The sequence below is a fragment of the Tursiops truncatus genome, chromosome 4 (genome assembly GCF_011762595.2).
Source record: "Tursiops truncatus isolate mTurTru1 chromosome 4, mTurTru1.mat.Y, whole genome shotgun sequence".
In the NCBI taxonomy this organism is placed as follows: Eukaryota; Metazoa; Chordata; class Mammalia; order Artiodactyla; family Delphinidae; genus Tursiops; species Tursiops truncatus.
In genome coordinates this window covers 68,523,750-68,545,803 of record NC_047037.1, presented here as the reverse complement: position 1 = coordinate 68,545,803, position 22,054 = coordinate 68,523,750, and the positions used below count along the sequence as shown (strand labels likewise).

Sequence of the window (22,054 nt, the reverse complement as noted above, 5' to 3'; positions counted from 1 at the left end):
CTCTAACAATGTATAAGCTAATATAGAAACAGATGGATGGTACATCAAAGAACTCCAGGCTTATGATGTTTGTGATAGTTAATGATAATGACTCAATGATATAAGCTATTATTTGTAGACACCAGCTACTTCTCAGTTGTTTTCTTTCAACTCTGAGAAATGTAGACTGGTTTTGAGTATTCCCCGAATTTTATACTCACCCGAGGATCACCTAAAAATACACAGTCCAGAGCCCCACCCTAGACCCGTGAAATAGCACAGCCTAAGGATGAGGTTTTGAAGTTTATATTTTTAAAAAAAAAACAAACCCTTTTGAGATGATTCAGATGCAGACAGCCTGAACATCATGTCCATTTGGGAACCAGTGAACTAGGACCTTTCCCTTTTTCCTTAAAGCCAGTTTTGATAATCAGGGTTTGCTATGGATAATTTCATCTGAGTTCTCTTTCAGGGCCTCCGTCTTCTGTGGTGGGGGGAACATGCAGCTAGGTCCCCCCTGGAGCCTCATCTCAGGCTTGGCATGGAGCCCATGTCAGCCCAGGGGCCCAGGGACTGCCTGGGCAGGTCTTGTGTGTGACCAGGAGTAGAGAATGGAGATGGGTTCCAGTGCAAATGCCTGGTATTAGTCTCAAAAACAGTCATGCTTATGTTTGAGTGTCTCTCCCTGTACACAGACTTCAGGAGGCCCCTTTGGGAAAGACTAGAGCACAAAGGAAAGTCAGTAGCTAAGGTGAGCACTCCCTGGAGGAAAGTTGTTAGCCTTCTAGAGTAGAAGAAGTCCTAATACCTCCTGGATGCTGACAGAGTTCTGGGTAAAACAGGGCATGTTTTAAACATGTGTTTTCAGTTCAATGAAATACCATAATTTATAATTGGTCACTCAAGCATATTATGACTGTACACTGGGTATAAGTTCTTTGATACATATGTCTATGCCAAGTTTCAGTGTTTTATTGTATGACATGGATTGTTTTTAAGGAAAAAGTCCAGGCTGTTGAATATACCTATTTCCCTCTATAAGCTCTGTTCTCGTGTCTCTTCAGGCACTAAGTACCTGTGTGACCTTGGGAAAGTTACTTTCCTGCTTTAGAACTGAAGTCTTTTCATTGGAGAAAGGAGAGATGTAGACAAGAAGATCCAAGTTCTTATCTAAACAGGTGAATCAGTTCAGCATTGTATTAGTTGACAAGGGCTGCTGTAACAAAATACCACAGACTAGGTGGCTTAAACAACAGACGTTTATTTTCTCACAGTTCTGGAGGCTGGAAGTCCAAGATCAAGTGGTCAGAAGATTTAGTTTCTCCTGAGACCCCTCTCCTTGGCTTCTCAGTGTGTCCTTACATGGCCTTTCCTCTGGGTCTCTTTGTGTCCAGTTTCCTGTTCCTATAAGGACATCAGTCTGCTGGGATTAGGGTCAAATAGAGTCACATTTGGAGGTACTGGGGGGTTACAGCTTCAAAATATGAATTTGAGGGGAGCACACTTCAGCCCATAACAAGCATTCAGATTACCTTTGGATGTTAGAGGTCCACTGTGAAGCAATGGCCAGGGTTAGGTGCAGAGCACCCATGGGCATCTATAGCGGAGGCAGAACAGACAGTAAACCCCCCTCTAGATATCTGGTCCTTTCTCTGCTTTCCCAGAAACAAGCTCTGAGATTTTCTCTCTGTGTTAGCAGGGTCAAAGTTAGAGTCACAGGATGCTAGTGATAACCGGGACCTTTGAGTAATGCCCTTTATTTAATAATAGAAGAAGGTGAGGTCCAGGGAAGGATGGTGCTATGTTTATAATTAGGTCTCTTGATTTATGACCCAAGTCTATTCACTCAAAGCCAAATCAGAGCATATAACCATACTCTCTGACATCACTGTTGCCTCACTCCAACACCTCTGAGATAACCCAGCTTAGGAGAGGTAGGACATTTTTTTCAAGCTCCGAGGAGGGGAAGATATAATGGTTTTTCATAGGGAATGTGCTAAGAACATTCCAAAAATAGTGACATCCTGTAATCAAAGCTTTTTGTCCAAGGCAGGGCTTTTCTCACCACTTTGTTCTTGGTCTTCCAAAGGAGGGCAGGTTTTTCACCATGAGTTGTAGGATCAAGGCTAGTAAACCTTCAAACTGACAAGAGTTTTGTTATATTTAAACAGGTGAAGAAGAGAGAGAAACAGAAGTGAGCCATTTACTTCTTTAGTTTAATTCCAGAGTTAGAACTGGAAACGATTTTTGATATCTAATTAAACTGTTTTAGACCCAGCAGATTGTCAAAATGTTCTAAGCAATTACATCAAATTGTCATATTTCCTTCTGGAATCTGTAAGTGACTTGGGGATCAGAGACGTGACCTGGCCCTTTCTCTGAGTTAAGTGGAAAAAAATTGCAAATATTGCTACACGCTTTTAAGAAACTTTTTAAAGATGCAGGGGCAAATTGAATTAGAATAATCCTCTCAAATATCCATACCTGTTGTAGAAAGCAGTCATCTACATAATCCAGATATTTCTGTCTATCCTGGGAAAGAAATTCTGTGAGAATCACACTGCTGGTCCCGGTTTGTCTCAATCTCATGCTAAAATAACTAGCATTTCATTGTGAACCCATTGAAAGAAGAAGGCTGCCCAGATTTTTCCCAGATTCTGAAACAGGGACATCCGAGTTTAAGCATCAGTTACGTGTTATCTATAAAGTGAATTATCTGAGTGCAAAAATAGAGATATCTTTTAATATTGTACAGGAAGGATAAGCCTGCTTTTGTTGTATCTCTGCTATTCATGAGACAGAATATTTGTACGACTGACCCACTCCTTATTTTTGGAGAGTTTTAAAATGATTTATTCATTCAACAAATAATTAATCGAGTGAGGCTTCCTGCACTAGGGATATAGCAGTGAATGGCAGCAACAAATACATGTTTCTACTCTCAGGGAGTTTAGTGAGAAAGCTGGACCTTCATAAAATAGTTTCACTTTTGAAAGTATAATTGCAGGCTGGGATACATGCTCCACAGGAAAGAAGCGTGGTTCGAGGAGGTATGGGAGCAGATAATGAAGGAGCCTGCCCCGGGCTGGAAGGTTCCTCACTGAAGACCTGATTCTGGGTTGAGAAATGATGGATGAGGGAGAGACTAACTAAATTGGAAGGTCCAAGAAGTGGTGGCAGAAGACAGGGGTCTGACAAATAGGTCAGAGGTCGTGTAATAGGTCCAGTAAAGGAGAATCAGTGGGTTGGGAATGAGAAAATTTGGATTTTTGTCTGTCTTGTTTCATTTTTTTGGTGTAACTCTGGGAAAGGTGGGTTCTTTGGGCCTAATGTCCTTATTTGCATAATGACTGAATTTGAATCAGAGAATCTGAGGGACCTCAGAGTCCCTGAACTAGATTCTTTCATTCATACAAATTGACCAAGCACCTGATGTGTACCGGGTAATCTGATTGGTCCTGCAGTTCAAAGAGGAATTATCTAGGATCACTGACCTCAAGCGACTTGGTCCAGCAGCGGAGACAAATAGATAAGGCAATCCATTGTGTTGCCATGTTGTGAGTGTCACAGGAAGACAGATGAGAATGGGATTAACCCTGATGGGAGGAGAGGGGCAGTTGGGAAGACTTCACAGAGTAAAGGATCTTTGACCGAAAAAAACAGGGTGAAGTCATTGTTCAGGTATGAGGACATTTGTGGAGATTGGAAATATTTATTGGAACATCAACGAGTTAACACTATTCCATACTCTATATCGATAACTTAGTCACGTCCTTTTGAGCCTCTACGTGCACCTCAGACTCCAAGGTTGATTATGAAAATCCTTGCCCTGAGTCTCCTTGCTCCATAAGGCTGGGGAAGAGTAGAAGCAATTTCCATGTTCTGTCTTGGTATCCCATCTGTCAGAAAATGCCCTTTACACAGCAGGGTTGTGGTGACTTAATTATTGTTTGGGAGCTATTTAGACATTCAGGTCAAGGATGAAATTCTGTTGCAAAACTGAAAGCACATGAGTAAAATGTTGGAAAATGCAGCGGAAGATTTTTTTGTGTGTTTTGTTCTTATAGGGAAAGATTTTAAATGGCCTGACTCTGCTGCCATGGTTGGGTCAGATTGTCAGAAAATTATGTTATGCACCAGAGAAAACAAGAAGAGGCTTTTGAGGAGGTGCTCTAAAATTATTTTCTGTTTATTTGCATAAGTATTTGGCTTGAATAGGAAATCAACATTCCTTGCCAAGATGGGGTTAGCATTCCTGTGATGTTTTAAAAGCTGTCCAAGGGATTGGCATGAGAGGAGACAACCCACATAACTCAGCGAAGAGTTGCTAGAAATTGGATTGTGGTCGTTTAGTCTAAACGTGATTAGAAACAGAACAAAACAAAACAAACAGTATTCATTTTAAAATCTGTTTTTTTGTCTACTTTCAAAAAGACTTGTGAGTATTAAGAAAAAACACATGACTATAACATGACCATTAAAATACACAACAAACTCAAAATCTCCCAAGAAGCTTTGTGCAGCAGCAACTATGTTTTTGACCAAAAATATTAATTATTTTTAATGTTATTATCATTTGGGAGGCATGGATTTTAGGTGAAAGATTCCTGGTAGTCTAAGCAAAAATGGAAAATATGGTTGCCTAGCAACTCTTATTGACTGATAAAAAAGGAAACAGGTCACAAACTACTATGTATAAAATAAATAAGTGACAAGGATATATTGTACAGCGCAGGGAATATAGATAATATTTTATAATTATAAATGGAGATTAACCTTTAAAAATTATGAATCACTATGTTGTACACCTGAAACTTATATAATATTGTACGTCAGCTATACCTCAATTTTTAAAAAAGGAAACAGATCAGCCTGTTAGGAGATACATTCTTTAATATATCTCCTCTAATATTATGCAGATCTTTACACTATAAGCATTGAATAGTATAATTTTCCATGACTTCAGTAAGTTTTCTAGTGATGGCAAATTCCTTTGTAGGACAGTTTGTTTTTACACTGACCTTCAGTAAAATCTTATACCAGATCGAAGCCCTTTTTTATATGGGGACATAGCTAAGGCAATCCAGACTTATACTTTCCTATTATGATTTGATGCAAGGAAAAATATTAATAAGGGATGGATATTATCTTGTTTTGATCAGTGTTTTAAATCTTGTGTGTACATAAGAACTGCCTGGGGCCCTTGGTAACGTATAGATTCCAACGCTCACTCCAGATTTACTGAATCAAAGTCTCTAGCAAGGGGTCTGGGTGTATATTTAAAAAATGCACTGAGTCATTTCTTATGCTCCAGCAAGTTTAGGGAGCATTGCCATAGATGGTTTTCCTTAACTATTTTTCCCTGTCAGTTGGGCTTTGTAGCAGTCATTTTGAGCATACATTGTGATAGGAGCCCGAGGCAAGAGCATTAAAAGTGAAATGATGAAGCCCAGCAGAGCCAGTTTAATTAGCTGGTCTGGAACCATAGTGCCATTTCCCTTTCTCAAGCAGTGGTGCTTCAGTACGCTGCCCGTCACTTCCCGCCTTCTCATCTGTTGTGCCGTTGATCCTTGTACCATCTCCATGTGGCAGGCAGAAGGCACATCATACTGTATTTCATCAATTCTAAGATGCACATCTTCCATCAATTTTACATCTCTAAAATTTGTATGCATTTGAGGACCTAAGAGGTACTAATTTGATGACATCTTTTTTTCCTGTCTTAGTGATATATAAAGTAATGGTGCATCTGTATGTTCAAAGGGATTGACGATTGGGTGAACTGTGGTTGTTCCTTTTGTAGATGAGGCATCTGAGGCACGAAGAAGATGAAGTGAGCGTGGAAAGCCACTCCTAGTAGGGGGAGCCCAGTCTTAGACCCAGCTCTCTGTCCTAGTACTAGTTATTTGTCACTGAATAAGCAATACTGCAAAATTCAGTGGCTTTAAAACAGCATTAAACATTGATTCGCTCACATGGTTTCTTGGGATCAGGCATTTGGGAGTGGCTTAGTTGGGTGGTCCTGGCTTGGGGTCTCTCATGAAGTAGCAGGTAAGGCGTTGACTGGCTCTGCAGTCACCTGACAGCTTGGCTGGGCCTGGAGGTTCCACCTACAAGCTGGCAGTCGGTGCTGGGAGGCCCCAATTTATCCCCATGTGGGCCTCTCCACCAGGTCTTGAAAGAGCCCCCCACATAGTGAAGGGCTTTCCACCCGCCTCCGCTCCCCACCCCAGCAAGTGATCCAAAGGACCGAGCCAGGAAAATGCTGCGGTGCCTGTTATGACCTTGCCCCGGAAGTCTCGTGCTCTCACTTCTACACATTCGATTTGCCACACAGACCAACCCTGACTCCGTGTTCGCGGGAACTGCACAAGGGCATGAATATCAGAAAGTGAGGGTCTTTGGGGCTGGCTGTTTCCTTCGCACCACGTTGCCTTTCCAACATAGTTTTGTCCCGATCTGCTTGGCCATCTTATATGCTTAGGTCAGGCTCTTGGAAAACTCTTTGGGGTTTATATCCCATTCTAGCACTTCTGAAACCTTAATGTGCCTACATTAATCAGGGGTCCCCTGATTCAGTAGGTGTAGAGTCCGGCCTGAGATTCTGCATTCTAATGAACATTCTAACATAATGCCCTTGCTCCTGGTCCATGAACCACGCTCTTAGTAGGAAAGTGAACTGAGCCAGGCAGGCCTCCAGTGGCCCTCTGCAGGGCTGCCCTGCAACCGGAACTCCTCTCTCCTCAAGGGGTACTTGCCCCCCCTCCTCTTATTTTGACTGAGAGACTAATGGTTTGGGGGAGGGAACTAGGGAAACCAGCCCGCTTCACTAAGTTGGTTAAGGGAAAGAGAGGCATGAAGCCGATAAGAACCCAGGCATTACTAGGTAGACAGCTTGCTGCAGCTGTGAGCCTCTTCACAGTGAAGGTCAGGTTTCAGACAGCAACAGCTGGGTGCTCGAAACAGCAAGGCAGTTAGCTTGCAGGGGGGTGGGCGGGTGGGATGGAACACAAACAGCGCTTAAAGTGAAACGTGTTGATGCATTGCTCAGAGCTCAGATGCCCACCAGTGGAATCCCCATCCTCCTTTCTTGCCTCTCTCCTCTCTCCCTCTTTAACACACACGTGTGCGCGCACACACACACACACACATTAGCATTCAGGAGACCTTTAGACTTACAGTATATTTCCCTGAATAAAATGGAAGTTAGAGCTGCAGCAGTCCCATAAATGCTGCCGCACTTTAAGCTGCTCGGCTGACATCTAGAATGCTGGCCCTGGCACTCTGCCTCTTTTTCCTTGCCCATGGCAAAACTTCTGTCCTGTGTCTTTCTACACATCAGTTAAAAGGAACACATTAGACTCTAAGCTCAACAAGAGAGGAACTCTTTCTTTTGTTCATTTCTCTCTCTCTCGCTGTATGTACGTATTTAATACATACACGTATACACACGTGTATACATTATAAATAAGGAGAAGAATAAATACACCAACATAATGCGTGGAGAGAGGGAACTCTTGAACTGTTTGAATCTATCAGGAAAACATGGTGAGGCCTCTGCAGTGGAACACAGGGCACTCCAGTTTCACATTCTAGCTGTTGTTGGGGACTTTTGGAAGGGGGTCAAGTTTATCACCTACTGTTTCTTTATCAGCCATGCCAGTCTATAACTGTAGAAGCTAAAAATTGCTATTTACCGGGCACTTACTGTGGGTTGAGCACACATAATTACATCATTTAATCTTCTGACAACCTGCGCGGAAGGTAATGATCACCTCCAGTTTGCAGAAGAGGAAATCAAGCCTGTGAGAGGTGAAAGTATTTACCTTACACAGCTAGTAGGTGGTAGTTTTGCAGGCCGTCCCAGACCGATTTCAGCCTAAAGCCGGTGTTTAGTGTCCACTGTCACAGAACAAGATGTCCAGAGAAGGAAAAAAGAGAATGATAGCGCTGTCAGACCCGGAAGGGCTCCCAGCGCTGAGTCCATGCACTTACTTTGCATCTGTCCTTGGTGCTGTGAAGGCTACTGAGATGCATTTCATGGGACCTCTGCTCTGGAGGAGTCGATATATTCATGGGACATTGATAGGAATTGCAGTCATCTGAGGCTGCCCATTAAATAGCACCCAGTCCATATACATGGCTGGTGGGAATGCACAATGGTACAGCCACTTTGGAAAACAGTGAGACACTTTATAAGAAAGTCAAACACACACCCCACACTTAACAAGTGGCACAGTTATCACACACCTAAGTATTTACCTAAGAGAAATGGAATTTATGTTAACACAAAGGCATACCGTTTTTTTCATATTAGCAAGAAACTAGACACAACCCAACTGTGCATCACCTGGTGAGTAGATAAACAAAGTGCATCATATCCATACAGGGAAATACTGCTCAACAATAAGAAGAAGCCAGCTATTGATTTGGTGAATTCAACAACATGAATGAATATTAAAAGTTCCATGCTAAGTAAAAGAAGCCAGCCATGAAAGGCTAAATACTTTGTCACCTATGTGCCCTTCAGGAAATGGTAAAACTATAGGGATAGAAATCAGATCTGAGATTGCCTGGGGCTTGGAAAGGGGATTGACTGCAAAAGGGCATGAGGACATTTTGGGGGGTGATGGAAGTCTTCTGTGTCTTAATTGTGGCTATAGTTACCAAAGTGTATACCTTTGTCAGACTCATCAAACTGTATCTGTCAAAGGGGTGAGTTTTATTGTAGATAAGTTATACCTCAATAGACTTGACTTTAAAAAATACATCAGTCGGTCCAAACCCACCATTTTCCAGATGGGGAAACAGGCCCCAGATGAGGGGAATGACTTGCTACAGTTGTGAGTTGGGAATACAGGTTTCTCGGCCCCAGTCCTGAGGCAAAAGCAAGCTGGAAGCTTGGCCTCGTGTCTCAGTCCATGGCACATTCCAGGGAGCCCTGGAGCACTGATCCTCAGCTCTGAATGCGGCTCCATGGGTGGCTTTTTAAAAACTCACACTCCACTGTGCCGCTCGTCAGACTGTTGACCTGCAATTGGGCTAGAGGTCTCCTCATTAGAGAATAAAGTAAATTAGCATTCAGCCAGAACGAAAGCTCCAGTGATGAATTTCTGTGTATATATTCCATTGACTCTGTTGGGAAGAAAAGGCCTCAGTGTCGTACCATTAATTTATTCGGAAGAGTGCCTTGCAAGGCTTTGTCATCCAGTCTAGAAAGAACAAAATATCCCAGAGATTCACACCAACATCTCCTTGCAGAAAGCTGGTGAGATTTGGAGTGAGCCAGACCTGGTTTTAGTTCCTAAATTTCTTACTTCCTCACTTCATGCCATTGAGTGACCACTTCTCTGTCTGCAAATTAGTAATCTTAATACCTACCTCTTATAGTTTCTTCAGGGTTTAGGTAGGAGATTGGGAAATTAAGCACCTAGCCTGGCTATGATAGACTTCAGCGCGGCCAGCCGTGGGCTTGTGCTTGACACACATTAACTAGCTTCCTGCCCATTGTGGAAATGATCAAGCCCAGGGTAAGTAATCTGTCAGCCATTGTGCCACCTGGCCACAACCACTGGGCTATGTGTAGATTTCAGTAAATGATTATGGATCTGAGTCAAGTCCTATTTATAAAATAATTGATTACAGAGTTTGGAAAGGAGTGGAATTTTGCTTCTTCATTTGAGAGAAAGCCTTGCTTTAACTTTTTTGCTTTTTAAGAAAGAATGGGAAACCATTGAAAACAAAATTAGGGCCCTGAGTGAGTGCCAAACTCCCAGTTGAAGGGAGGGTATTTTTCCCGCTCAGACTCCTCTATCTTTGCCCAGAAAAAAATACCCCAACCACTCAAGAGACCTTGAGCTCTTTAGGGCCCAGGGAGACTTCCCTCCCACCCCTCAGCAGGGCAGCTCTCTGGGGACATTCTCTGTAATCACAAATCATTTTGCCTTCTAAAATTGAGTCTGGTTTAACACTAATGGAAATAGGGTCTACTAGGCTTAGGGTGGACTTTTCTTAAACTTGTTTTTCCTCTTTTACAGTTGTAATAATATACCAAGTAAGTTTTTCATCTTCACTTGAAAATATGTCTCATTCTGTCACACAGCCAGATTTACAAAACACCAACTAGTTTTAATAACCCAAGACAACTGGCAAAATACCAACTGGCAAACTTACCAAAGACAGTAGAATTAGTTTCTTTTTTATTTTTTAAATTTTTATTGGAGTAGAATTGATTTACACTGTTGTGTTTCAGGTGTGCAGCAAAGTGAATCAGTTATACACATACATGTATCCACTCTTTTTCAGATTCTTTTCCCATAGAGGTCATTACAGAGTATTGAGTAGAGTTCCCTGTGTTATATAGCAGGTTCTTACATGCTATGTCTGTTTAAATCCCTCCATTATATGCTTCATGTGTGTGGACTCAGTTTTCCTTTCCCAACTACTGTCTTCCAGTATGAAGCGGTCAGTTACAGATTCTAGTGCATTCTCTCAAGCACAGTAACAACAATGGTTTAGGTGCCAGAGATTTCTCCGCTGCTCAGGGCAGAATTATCCTCTTGGGTAGTTAAGAGCCTGAGGACTAGAAAAACTGAAGTCAGGGCTAGTGGTCAAAGTGGGACAGTCTCCCAACACCAGCTCAGAGCTGTTTCCACTAGCCCACACCACATTCCCTTTGTGTAGGTTATTTAATAAATTCATTTCACAACCCGTAGAACACAGTAGGAAACAATGCAATTACTGAACCATAGGAACACAGCTGCCAACATCTTGTTGATTCAGAATTGTCCAAACACTTCCATGTGTGGGCGGGACTGATGCAATTTGCTGGTTCAACAGTTGACATTGATAAATTGGAGTTTCGTTTCCTCAGCCTTCTGTTGGAGGTGCTAATGAGCATGAAAAGCTGGAGAAACACAGGCGGGGAGAGGAAGAGAGAATCTTGCCTGATCTACATACTAAGTAATTGAGCCTGGATGATGTAGACTTGACACTGCCAGGTAATAGATGGACACTTTTGAAGGCACTAATAGAAGCCAGATAAAATTAGCCCTGTGAACATTTTAATTAAGTTCTGCTTACAGATTGTGTGGGCTGGTATCTTCATTAGAGAGAATGTTTGCTTTTCCTAATATTCTTTCATATGTTCTCTGAAATATTCTTTTATAGTTCATGCAGCACTAAGCCAAGATTACTTGGCTTCTGGAAGATGAGGAGGTTGGGCCAGATGATCTCTGAGGTCTTTTCTACGCTCCATGTTTTTACTTGCTTGGCAAGAGAATTTGTCTGAAATGAATTGCATTCCCCACACACACATTCATCCAGGCCTCTGTTCTCGCCATTCATTGTTTCCATTCATCCGGTAAGCACTTGGATGCTTTCTCTGTGCTGGTTACTGTGCTAGGCACTAGAACAGGCCACAACGCCACCAGGCCCCTACACCCAGGAGCTGACATTCTCATTGGGAGCTAGGTTAGTAAGTAGAGTGTATCAGGGATATACCTGGGGCAACACATGGCAGCAACTAGGCAGAATCAAGGAGGGCTGCTCAGAGGATCTAATACTTTTAAGTTGCTCCTTGAAATAAGGTGGAGACTGGGGGGAAGAAGAGTGTTTGGATGGACTTTGCTCTGTGTACCTCCCAGGACTTTTTGCCCTAAAGGTCATTTGGCTATCTGCGAGATGTCCTTCCAGTAGAGGTATTTCTGTTAATGCTTTGGCATAGAAGTCAATGATTACTTCCATGACTTCTATATTTTCTCAACCTCTTAATCTTAATTTTATTCAGAAAAAAATTGATTTGAATAAAATAGGTTGGCAAAAGTACTGAACTTTTGAAATTAACCTTTTACGTATACATATGTGAAGTCCAAACCAGCCATGAGTAATCTTTTTCCTATCCTTTCAGCTCTCAGCCAGGAGAGTACACTTATCTTGGAGAGATGCATTTTGTTAAGCCGTGATCACAAGTTAGGAATCCTCCAGCTACAAGTTAGGAATCCTCCAGCTACAGGTCATTTTAGAGATTATCAGACATTTATTATTATTATTATTATTTGCGTTACGCGGGCCTCTCGCTGTTGTGGCCTCTCCCGTTGCGGACGCACAGGCTCAGCGGCCACGGCTCACGGGCCCAGTCGCTCTGCGGCATGTGGGATCTTCCCGAACCGGGGCACGAACCCGTGTCCCCTGCATCGGCAGGCGGACTCTCAACCAGTGTGCCACCAGGGAAGCTGCTATCAGACATTTATTGACTCTGTTTTTAAAGCAAATTGGATTCATTTTTGTATGGCATTAGTCAAAATTAAATCTGTTCTAAACAGAATTTCTTTGCAGGTAATCCTGATTTTTAAAAAAATGTTAAATGTGTTTGGTTAAAGTTACCTATAAATAGAGAACTCAGGATATTCAGTGTGAAAATGATGTTTTAAAAGATGCCAATTTAACTTTGAACGAATACTCTAGTAGCTTCTAAATGTGTCAAAAACAACTTCTATCATATTATTATATTCTATCATAGCTGTTTGGATAGAAACCAGAGAAATCAAGCGTTAACTGATTATTGGCATTAGTGTGATGGCCGGGCTGTCCTGTAAAGGATTTACGTTTGTATATTTATAGCCCATCTCAGCAACTCTGTGTGGTCATACTTTACTCTTATACCAGAGTGTCAGTGCCGATCCAAGACTTAGGAGACCTTGACCCACTCCAGGCTCTGACACTCACTAGCTTTGTGGGTTTTAAGTACTTGTAGTCCTGCTTTGGCATTCTTGTCCGTAATGTTCTCATCCCTACAATGAAGTGGTGAGACTAGATGCTCTAAGGACCCTGGCACTTTTGAGATGGATGAATGTGAGTGACGAATGCGTCCTTCCCATTTGCACGCAGCGAAGCAAAGCCATGAAAGAGAAAATGATCCACTCGTGGCTGTGGGGAGCGTCACTGGCTCAATAAGAATAGGTCAGCATGCTCTCTCTTAATCACCCTGATAGCACTTACTTGATATTGGATTTTATGGTTCACAAAGCCCAGTGATTTGCATTTGCTCTTATGTTTGTGGGATAACTTCTAGGTGGATATGTAAAGGGCACGAGAGTAATAAAGTTTAGTTGGCAAGATCTTGTTTTAATAGTGAATTCTATCCCACCATGCCTATCAACATGGGTGTCTGAAATGAACTAATATTACTTTTTTTAATTGAATCTTATTTCGAGGAGAAGTGAATAATTAAAGTGAAACAGTAAGAGTTACTCTCCAGGGTATCACAGGTTCTCCTCTTCAACCACGTTTAGAAACAACTTCCTGTAGGAGTGAAGAATTGAAGCAGATTCCCCCACTCCCCATTGCCTTTGGATGGATTCTGTTAAGCTTGTTTGTACTCATGTAATTGGCTTCTGTATGACTTGCTGTGAATAATGTCTCTTGGTAGCCTCACGTTTAGGAATATGATGAATATATATTTGTTTGGAATCAGATCACATATTTCCATGTAAAAACACCCCAAATAATGCCTGGGTTCATCGGTGCCATTTTAACTCAGTCACCCGCTGAGCCCTAATACTTGTCTTCTTAGCGTGGGTTGGGGGTCGAGTCCATGTAGTAGGAAGGAAGAGCAGTTTTGAAACCAGCACATCATTTCCTTGGCCTGGCCTCTGGAGGCCTCCCTGTCTCTGACTTCTGTCCTCAGGGCCTTCCAGCGCAAATCACAGTCCAGTGAATCCAAGCTCGCATCCCAGCCAGGCAGGTGGTCTCCACTGTGGTGAGAACGTCTCACTTCGATTGAACACATTTTATACTAAGGAGTAAATGGTAATTAGCACCTTAACTTCCAAGAAGCAATTTCCATTTTCTCTTTTTAATTGTGAAAATGAACCTAATGGGTAGAATTTCAGGCAAGAGGAGAGGGAAAAGACAGAAAATCCAGGCCTGAAAATCTGTCTCCAGGTTCAATTCTCCCTAGATTTCCCAGCTTCTTTCATTTCTGGACCCCTAGTATTTGAAAGCTTTAGTCCCTTTGCCATCTCCCTGGAGCTGTGAGAAGGAGCTTAAGAAAAGGGGGAAACGAGATGTGGCTAGTCGTTCCCACTGACCTGTGTGAGATGTTTGTAAGTCAACTGTCGTCTTCTTTATATATATATATATATATATATATATATATATACACACACATATATACATATATATACACACACACACACACACATATATATAAAATATACATTGGTGACACTGCTTGGCATGCAGGGATCCCAATTCCCTGACCAGGAATCGGACATGTGTCCCTTGCCTGCAGGGGAAGAGCAGAGTCCTAACCACCGGGCCGCCAGGGAATTCCCAAGTTTACTGTCTTCTGAATCAGACACCTGGGTTCAAAGTTCAGATCCACAGACTATGTAACTTTGGGGAATTATTTAACCTCAGAATCTCCCTTTCTTCATACCACTCAGGGGCAGTGTAAAGGTGAACAGTAATACATTAAAAATCCTTGGCTCAAAGTAGATGCTCAATAAATGGGCTGTGTTATTAAGAGGCTAGGAGTGGTTGGATGATGGCATTAGCAATATCTGGAAGACAGCAGCATCAAGAAGAATTTTCGTATCGGTGACATGGACATTGTTATTTCAAGGAGGCATAATGTCAGACTCTTCCGTGTGTGTGTTTGAAATAGATTTCTGGGAATGGAAAACAGGTGGTGAGGCTGCAATGTAGGTACCCCAGGAGTGATACCTCCAGATGTGTGCAGGTGAGGCCAGCTGAGCTGCTTCCGCGGGGAGGGGGATGGGCCTTTGCAGTGAGAGCCCGGGGAGGGGTGTGCGGGGGGCCAGGATGCTGGGGAAGCTTTCAGACACAGGCTGAGCAGTCCCCGAGGCATGCGTGCTTTCATCTGCGATCACTTGTTGTCTGTCTGAGGCGAGAATCAATACCAGAAGGAGAAGGCGACAAATCATTCATTGCCCAGAGACTGGCTGTAGATCCAGCGCCCGCTGTTCTCTTTCTAACCGCTTTAAAGAAACTTCCCCGCACGTCCTTTCCCTGAAACGTGGAGCCTCACCGCTGGACGCGGAGAGGTCCTTGGAAAGCTCTGAAACGACCTTTTGTGCTGTTAGGCATTACTCTCTTGGGGGGAATTCAAGATAGATGTATTCTGTCCCATTCTGCTTCAGTTATATCAGCACTCATCATATTTCGCTTTCTTTTTTTGCATCTGTTCCTTACTACTCATGAAGTTTAGAGAAACAACCCATACGAAGGGTCTGTATTTGCCTCTGCGTGTGTCAGTGGGGCATGTGCTTTACACCCATTGCACCCATTACACCCATTTGCTTGCTATAAACTCACTCTTAAGACATCTCCTCCTTCCCTCAGCTCAGAAACACACTCTTTTCAGTCAGGAAGAACATTAAAGAGCATCTTGTCCAGCCAGCTCTCTTGGTGGCAACGAGCCGGCCTCTCTTAGGGAGCACCAGGACTGGGGGTCCTGCTCAGTTCGGAGCTGGTTCGGATCCACCTTCTCCATAGGGCATTAGCTGGAGGGTCTGCCCTCCAGGCTCCTGCACCTCTGCCAGCCCCCAACCTGCCTTGCAATGTCTGGAAAGGGGTAGAGAGAGTCAAATGAGCAAGTAAAGTGGGCATAAAGTGAAGTCTTTTTAGAGCTTTGGAATGATTAGAGCAGGGAATTTGGGGGCCCACCCCCCGCAATCCCACAACAGCATTCTGTATAGAGTAGATCTTTTGTAAGCAACTGATTTATTTTTCTGCTGAAGGCCAGCCTCAGGCAGAATTGGGAAATAGCCAGCTTGATAGGATGCAGTGATTTTCAACCCTTTTTATTCCTGCCTTTTAAAACTGTAGAACTCTTACTTCAGATAGAAGCATCAGAGGAAGCCCAATATGTAAAACAGATAAAAGTGATTCTAGGGGGGGCGGCAGGCCCAGGGGCTGCCCATCTGGCGCAGGCGCAGTCTCCCTTACCCTTCACACGCCCTCACCCTCCACTAGCTACAGGACCTGAGAGGAGGCTCGGCCCTTGGCACTCAGTGTGGAAGCCACCATAGCAGTGAAAAGCCCACGTGTGGGGCTCGGGCAACCCTGTGTGAGTCACCACAGCAAAACCCTTAACCACCGAGTCTGACTCTTTTCTTGTAAATTGAGGGTAGAATGTCAGACTGAAAGATTTTGCATATTAAGTAGTGAGGTAACATGTAATATACTTGGTTCGTAGCAGACACTCAGGAAACAACAGGGCTTATGGGGAAAACAGGGTGAGGAGCAGATCGCTTCAAACCTATCTGACCTTGTAACCAGGAAATTAACAAAAGCAGTAGCAGTACTGAACAGAAAAAGACAGAATACTCTAATACAGGAGTTTACCGTTGAAAAAAGATTAGAAGTGGCTTTATGAAAAGGGTTTTAGGGGGAAAAAAAGGAGGTAAAGTTGTTGAATTGTGGAGACAAAGGGGAAATGCACTAAAATCATACAAAAGCATTTCCATGACAGGTCACATGCCGATTTGAGTCTCGAAGAATTTGAGCGTCATTCGTTCTGTGGGTTGATGCGTTCTGCTGTGTTTGAGCATGTTTTGTTTGATGGCTATTCCTTGGTTGTACAAAATATTAACATTCTTGGAAAATGGTGTACGAACTAACAGTACTTTTATTCTGCTGACATCATTTCGCTGTTTGCAGTCCGAACTAGTTCATATTATAAGGACACATTCGGTATCAGGATGGACTGTTTCTAGATCTCAGTAGCCTAACCCCCAGGATTCAGGGGGACACGGGTGAGTCCGTAAAAAACTTACCTTGTGTGAGACTTGAGAATGAATTCAGATAGCTGTAATACAAGTCACCTCATAAATCTCATAAAATATCAGGTTAATCAAAAAGACTGTACAAAGAAAGAAAGGAAATAACATGTGGGGGTTAGGAGGCAGAAGCTTTTAGATGGAGTTGGCTGGATTTCAACAGGCAGGGATGGAGGGTCAAAAGGAGAGAATGAGCAAAGACTCGGGAGCTGGAAAGCAAGGACATAGTTAGGGGACCAGTAGAGTTTGGGGGATCCACTTTGGGGCTGGAGCCACTGAGGAAGGTAAGGGAGCAGTAAGACCCATGTTGAAATGGAAGTTGGCCTCAGAATGTGGGAGGCCCTTTTTAAAATAATTAATTAATTAATTTTTTTTGCGGTACGTGGGCCTCTCACTGCTGTGGCCTCTCCCGTTGCGGAGCGCAGGCTCCGGATGCGCAGGCCCAGCGGCCATGGCTCACGGGCCCAGACGCTCCGCGGCATGTGGGGTCTTCCCGGACCGGGGCACGAACCCGTGTCCCCTGCATCGGCAGGCGGACTCTCAACCACTGCACCACCAGGGAAGCCCGATTAATTATTTTTATCAGTAGTTTTTGGCTGTGCCTCGTGTCATGTGGGATCTTAGTTCCCTGACCAGGGATCGAACCCGTGCCCCCTGCGGTGGAAGCACCAAGTCTTAACCACTGGACTGCCAGGGAAGTCCCCTGGGAGGCTTTGGCTACAGGGATGGTGGCCACCCTATAGGATTTGGAGCAGGTGTGATGCGATCAGATCCGACCTTGAAGGAGCTCCTTTTGACAGCTTATGCTGGGTGGTGGTGAAGGGGAACGGAGTCCAATTAAGAGGGGTTGCAGTTGTCCTTGTGAGAGACATGAGGGCTTAAGCTCAACTGTGACAATGACATACAATGGCAACAGGGTGTATGGGGAGGGCATGACACAGCAGACATTTTAGAGACAGAATCTCAAGCATTTATCAACTGAATGGATGGTGTAGGGCTCTGGTGATCTAATGATGATAAATACACTAGTTCGGTAATGATAGCCAATACGGAGCTTGGTTTTGGAATGTTTGAGAGCTCAGGCTGAGGGCTGGCAGGGCTATGGCACCCCTGGGTTCTGGGACTGGTCTACACTGAAGTGTGGGCCAAGGTTGTGGCCCTTAGGTTACTGCTGGGTGATCCATGCAGACAGAATAAAAGAACCAGCCCTCAGCTCTGGGTGGGGAGATGGTGTTCCCTAGATTGAGACCTGCCCGAGCCCCAGTCACTGCTCATGTTCTGATCCTAGGACCATAGCATTTTTACATTTGAAAGACTTTAGGGATCATCTCATCTCTAAACCTCTTGCTAGATGGAAAACTATGACCCGTAAGGGTTAAGTGTGTGTCCAGGGTAAGTCAGAGGCAGAACCAGACTAGAACCCAGGACTGTCACTTTCCAGTCTTTTAAGGAAGTCTTTTAAGTAATGGCTGTGTATTAGAGTTCTCCAAAGAAACAGAACCAGCAGGATATAAAAGGAGATTTATTATGAAGAATCGACTCATGCAGTCATGGAGGCCGAGAATTCTCACTTATCTGCCGATTGCAAGCTGGAGACCGGGACAGTTGGTGCTGTAATTCAGTCTGAGTCTGAAGGCCTGGAACGAGGGGAGCCAATGGTGTAAAGCCCAGTCTGAGGATGGGAGGAGACGAGATGAGATGTGCCAGCTCAAGCAGTGAGGAAGGAAGAAGAGGGTGAATCCTTCCTTCCTGCACCTTTTTGTTGTGTTCAGGCCCTTGACAGGTCAGATGATGCCCACCCACATTGGGGAGGGCCATCTACCTTACTGAGTCTACCAATTCAAATGCTAATCTCATCTGGAAACACCCTGCAGACACACCCCCAGATTTGGGCATCCCCTGATGTAGGCAAGTTGGCATCTCAGGTGAACTCTCCTAGGCTGTTAGAATTGTTGATCCGTTACTTAGTTCCTCCAGAGTAATTTCTAATTTTTCAAAGTTTTAATTTACCCATTTCTTCTTTTGACCCTCATTTGATCTCATCAGTAGAGAGACATTGTTCCTCTTTCCAGGTAAGCAAATTGGGCATGACAGGTAATGAACCTTCTTCACCGCACAGTGAATTAATGGACGATCAGGATTAGAGCCTAGATTCCTTAAACTGATTCCATTTTCTTTCCTTTAATTGGATTGTAAATTTTGCTAAACCAGTTCTAAAAGAGTAGTCCTGGACCAGCATCAACGGGGGACTTGTTAGAAATGCACGTTCCCAGGTCTTCCACCAGAACTACTGAATCAGAAACTCTGGTGGCCGAGGCCCAACAATCTGTGTTTTAATAATTTCTGCAGATGATTACTCTGCATGCTCATTAGAGAACCGCTGTAGTTACAAGACAGAATCTATTCCGTATCAAGGATTTCACTACATTTTGTGCATATACCAAATTCACAGAGAACAAAAAAGATGCTATTAAGCTAAAACTGACCATAAAAATCAGTACATCTGTCTTTTCTTGTTCCTCCCGTGTCCCTCTCTGCATCACTCCTACCAACCAGGTACTTAGTAGCGCTGACTTTTCATTAAAAATGCTTTTCTGTCCCCTACAAAGCTGGCAGAGTTGTCTTCAGCTTTGATTCATTCAACCCACATTACTTGACAAACGTGGGGAAACTAAAATCAAAAGAAGAAAACAAGAAGGGAGGGAGGGAGGAAGGGAGGGAGATGGTTGAACAGATAGGCAAATATTGGAACATTTCCTTAAAAAAAAAAAAAAAATCACATGCCCAGACAGCAAGGTAAAAGCCAGTAATATTAACTGACCCAGAGAAGTATGAACAGAATGCTATTTTAAAAAGAAAATTACACTTTCTCAGCATCTGCAAAGTTCCGGAAATTGTATTGGGAGCTTTATGTAACTGTTTCAGGCAAGTCTCATAATAGCCTTGTGAAAGAGGTAGTATTATCCTCATTTTTAATTTTTTTTTTCAAATGGGGAAACTAAAGTTTCAAAAAGTTCAGTACACTTACCCAAGTGTCACAAAGGTAATAAATCATGAAGCTAGGGTTCACATTCAAGCTTTTCTATATCCTAAAATTATGATCTCTCCATCACATCATCCACGTTATCTCTTAGGGTATCTTCCTCTTCCATATGCCTTCTTTACCTTAAAGCTGTGGAAATTTATCAGTGAATGTATATGACATCCATCCCACTATTTCAAAAGAATTACTGCAAGCAGCACGCGGACACTGGGGAGTCACCGATAAGAAACACTGTATCTGAAACCCAAATCCATTTCGGACTCACTTAGAAAGCATATCAGAAAAATCAGGTATGAATTTTAAAAATTTATATCCAACCTTCAGGCCTTTCTCCAGTCCTTTGGCTTGGAGCCAGTCCGAAACCTTAAAGAAAAAGGAAGGCATGACCTCTAGTGGAAACATGGAAAATGTCCTATGGTTTTGCTCGAGGGTTTCTCCCCAAACCACCCTTCCCCCCTTTTAAAATGAATTTATGGAATTTTTCATCTGAAAGGTACTCTCATGACAAGACTTGGGTCAGTGCACAAATGTCATTTTCGTAATGACCTTAAAATGAGATTTCTACATCTCACAGTCACATCACGCTTGGGTTTGAGTCCTTTAATGACCTCTCTCAAGCTGGCACTACTTTTTAAAAGAATGCTTGTCATTTGGTCTTTTTCCCGCTTCACTAGAAAACCTAATCTCACTGGATGTTTGGAAGGGACACGGTATGCATATGGGTGTCTGTGTTAAATCCACCGTGTCTAAATTCACCTCCCGGGCAGTTGATAGCTTTGGAGATTGTACACTTCTGTCTAAACGGTGTGATCTTTGATTTCAAGGACTGAGCTGTGATTGTGCCCATGGCCACAGGTGTATGGCTGGGCTGCCGAGTCATACCCCCCTGACCCACATACGTGCTCCCGAGTGACGGTGGTGCTTGGGCAAAGTACCCTTAAGGATTTCGGTCGATTCTACAGTTGCTTTGTCCAAGTTTAAGATTGAACAGAAGACAAAAATCAGCCACTGTCTGATGGGTACAGGGAGTTAGAGGGGTTGAAAAAATAATTGGCAGGAATCTAACAAAAATATCTTTTTCATTCAAAGCAAACAATAACTTGGAGGTTGGAGAGGTAAATGAGTTCCCCAGGTGTGAGGCATGAGTGATGTCTCATCTTTCCTGAATCTCAATTACTGGCATGTTTCCAGAAGTCCCGCCAAAGTTGTATCTCTCCTGATTTGAATGGTGGTTAATCTCAGCTCTTGAAGATTTGAAAGTATCACTGGTTCAGTGAACCCCTTCCTCTAACCGGACAGCTCTGCCTTTTCTTGAGTCCATGTAATGAAACTTCCTGCTTTGAAATTGAGGGAGGGACCAGGCAGCCTCTACTTTTAAAAGCATTTAAAGATTTGCTAGTTTAAAACACATATGTCTCCTTAGAGATTATGCTTCAGTCCTTCTGGGGTGGGATGGGGGGACCCATATTTTCCCACCGTTTGGTTAGTGACCCCGGCATGGAGTGGAGAGAGCCCTTGACTGAGGGTCAGGACTTCGCGTTTGCTTCTCAGTGCCTGTGCCAGGTGCTGTGCTGTGTCACCCTTGCCCTTTGGGCCTTAGCAACATGTTCTGTCCCATGACAGTTGGAGTACAGAACTTTGGAATTCATTTCAGGCCCCAATCTATGATTCAGCTTCATCCCCTGGAGTCCAAGAGTTACCGAACTGGCAACTGATTCAAACAACATCCTTCAAAAAGTATAAAGCGAAAAAAAAAACCAAACAAACCCTTTTATATCTTTCTTAGCCACCATTTTAGTTTACAATCTCTGGCTAGAATATCGAATTTCCCTTTTCATCCTCATACCATTGACTCTTGCTCTAGTTTTTGATGGTTGGAGGAAAAGTAGGTGAAATAAGCCATTTTCAAAGTATCACTTGTGCTTGTCAGCATGAAGAGACTCCCTTTTTGACTTTCTCTTTGACTTTTTTTTTTTTATTGTGTCAGCCTGGATTTAAAAACACTGCAACAATTTGACCCTCTTTCAAGTGATCTACTCATGCTTTTAAACTGCAAATTTCAACCTCCTGCACAGGGCTTTTTGACTAGTTGTTTTATAAGTCTGACTTCTTTTGATGTGAACATTTTCAAGCCCAAACAATGAAGTATGGTTTCATCCAGTCATTGAAGTAATTATCAGGTAGACAATTGTGTCTCAGAAGTAGATTCAGCTCTTTATTAGTGTGT

At 43.2% G+C, this 22,054-nt stretch overlaps 1 protein-coding gene across 4 annotated transcripts in view; it reads left to right on the top strand.

The window, feature by feature from the left end:
• The window catches only part of MB21D2 (Mab-21 domain containing 2), a 107,205-nt gene that overhangs the window by 68,887 nt on the left and 16,264 nt on the right, over positions 1 to 22,054 (top strand). Inside the window, exon 1 of one of the 4 annotated variants that reach the window (XM_019923054.3) lies at positions 10,867 to 10,979. The exons of the other annotated variants lie outside the window; for them this stretch is intronic. The gene's annotated coding sequence lies outside the window, so the exon portion shown is untranslated. Of the gene's footprint in view, positions 1 to 10,866; positions 10,980 to 22,054 lie in introns of those variants that run through there. 4 annotated transcript variants of the gene reach the window in all.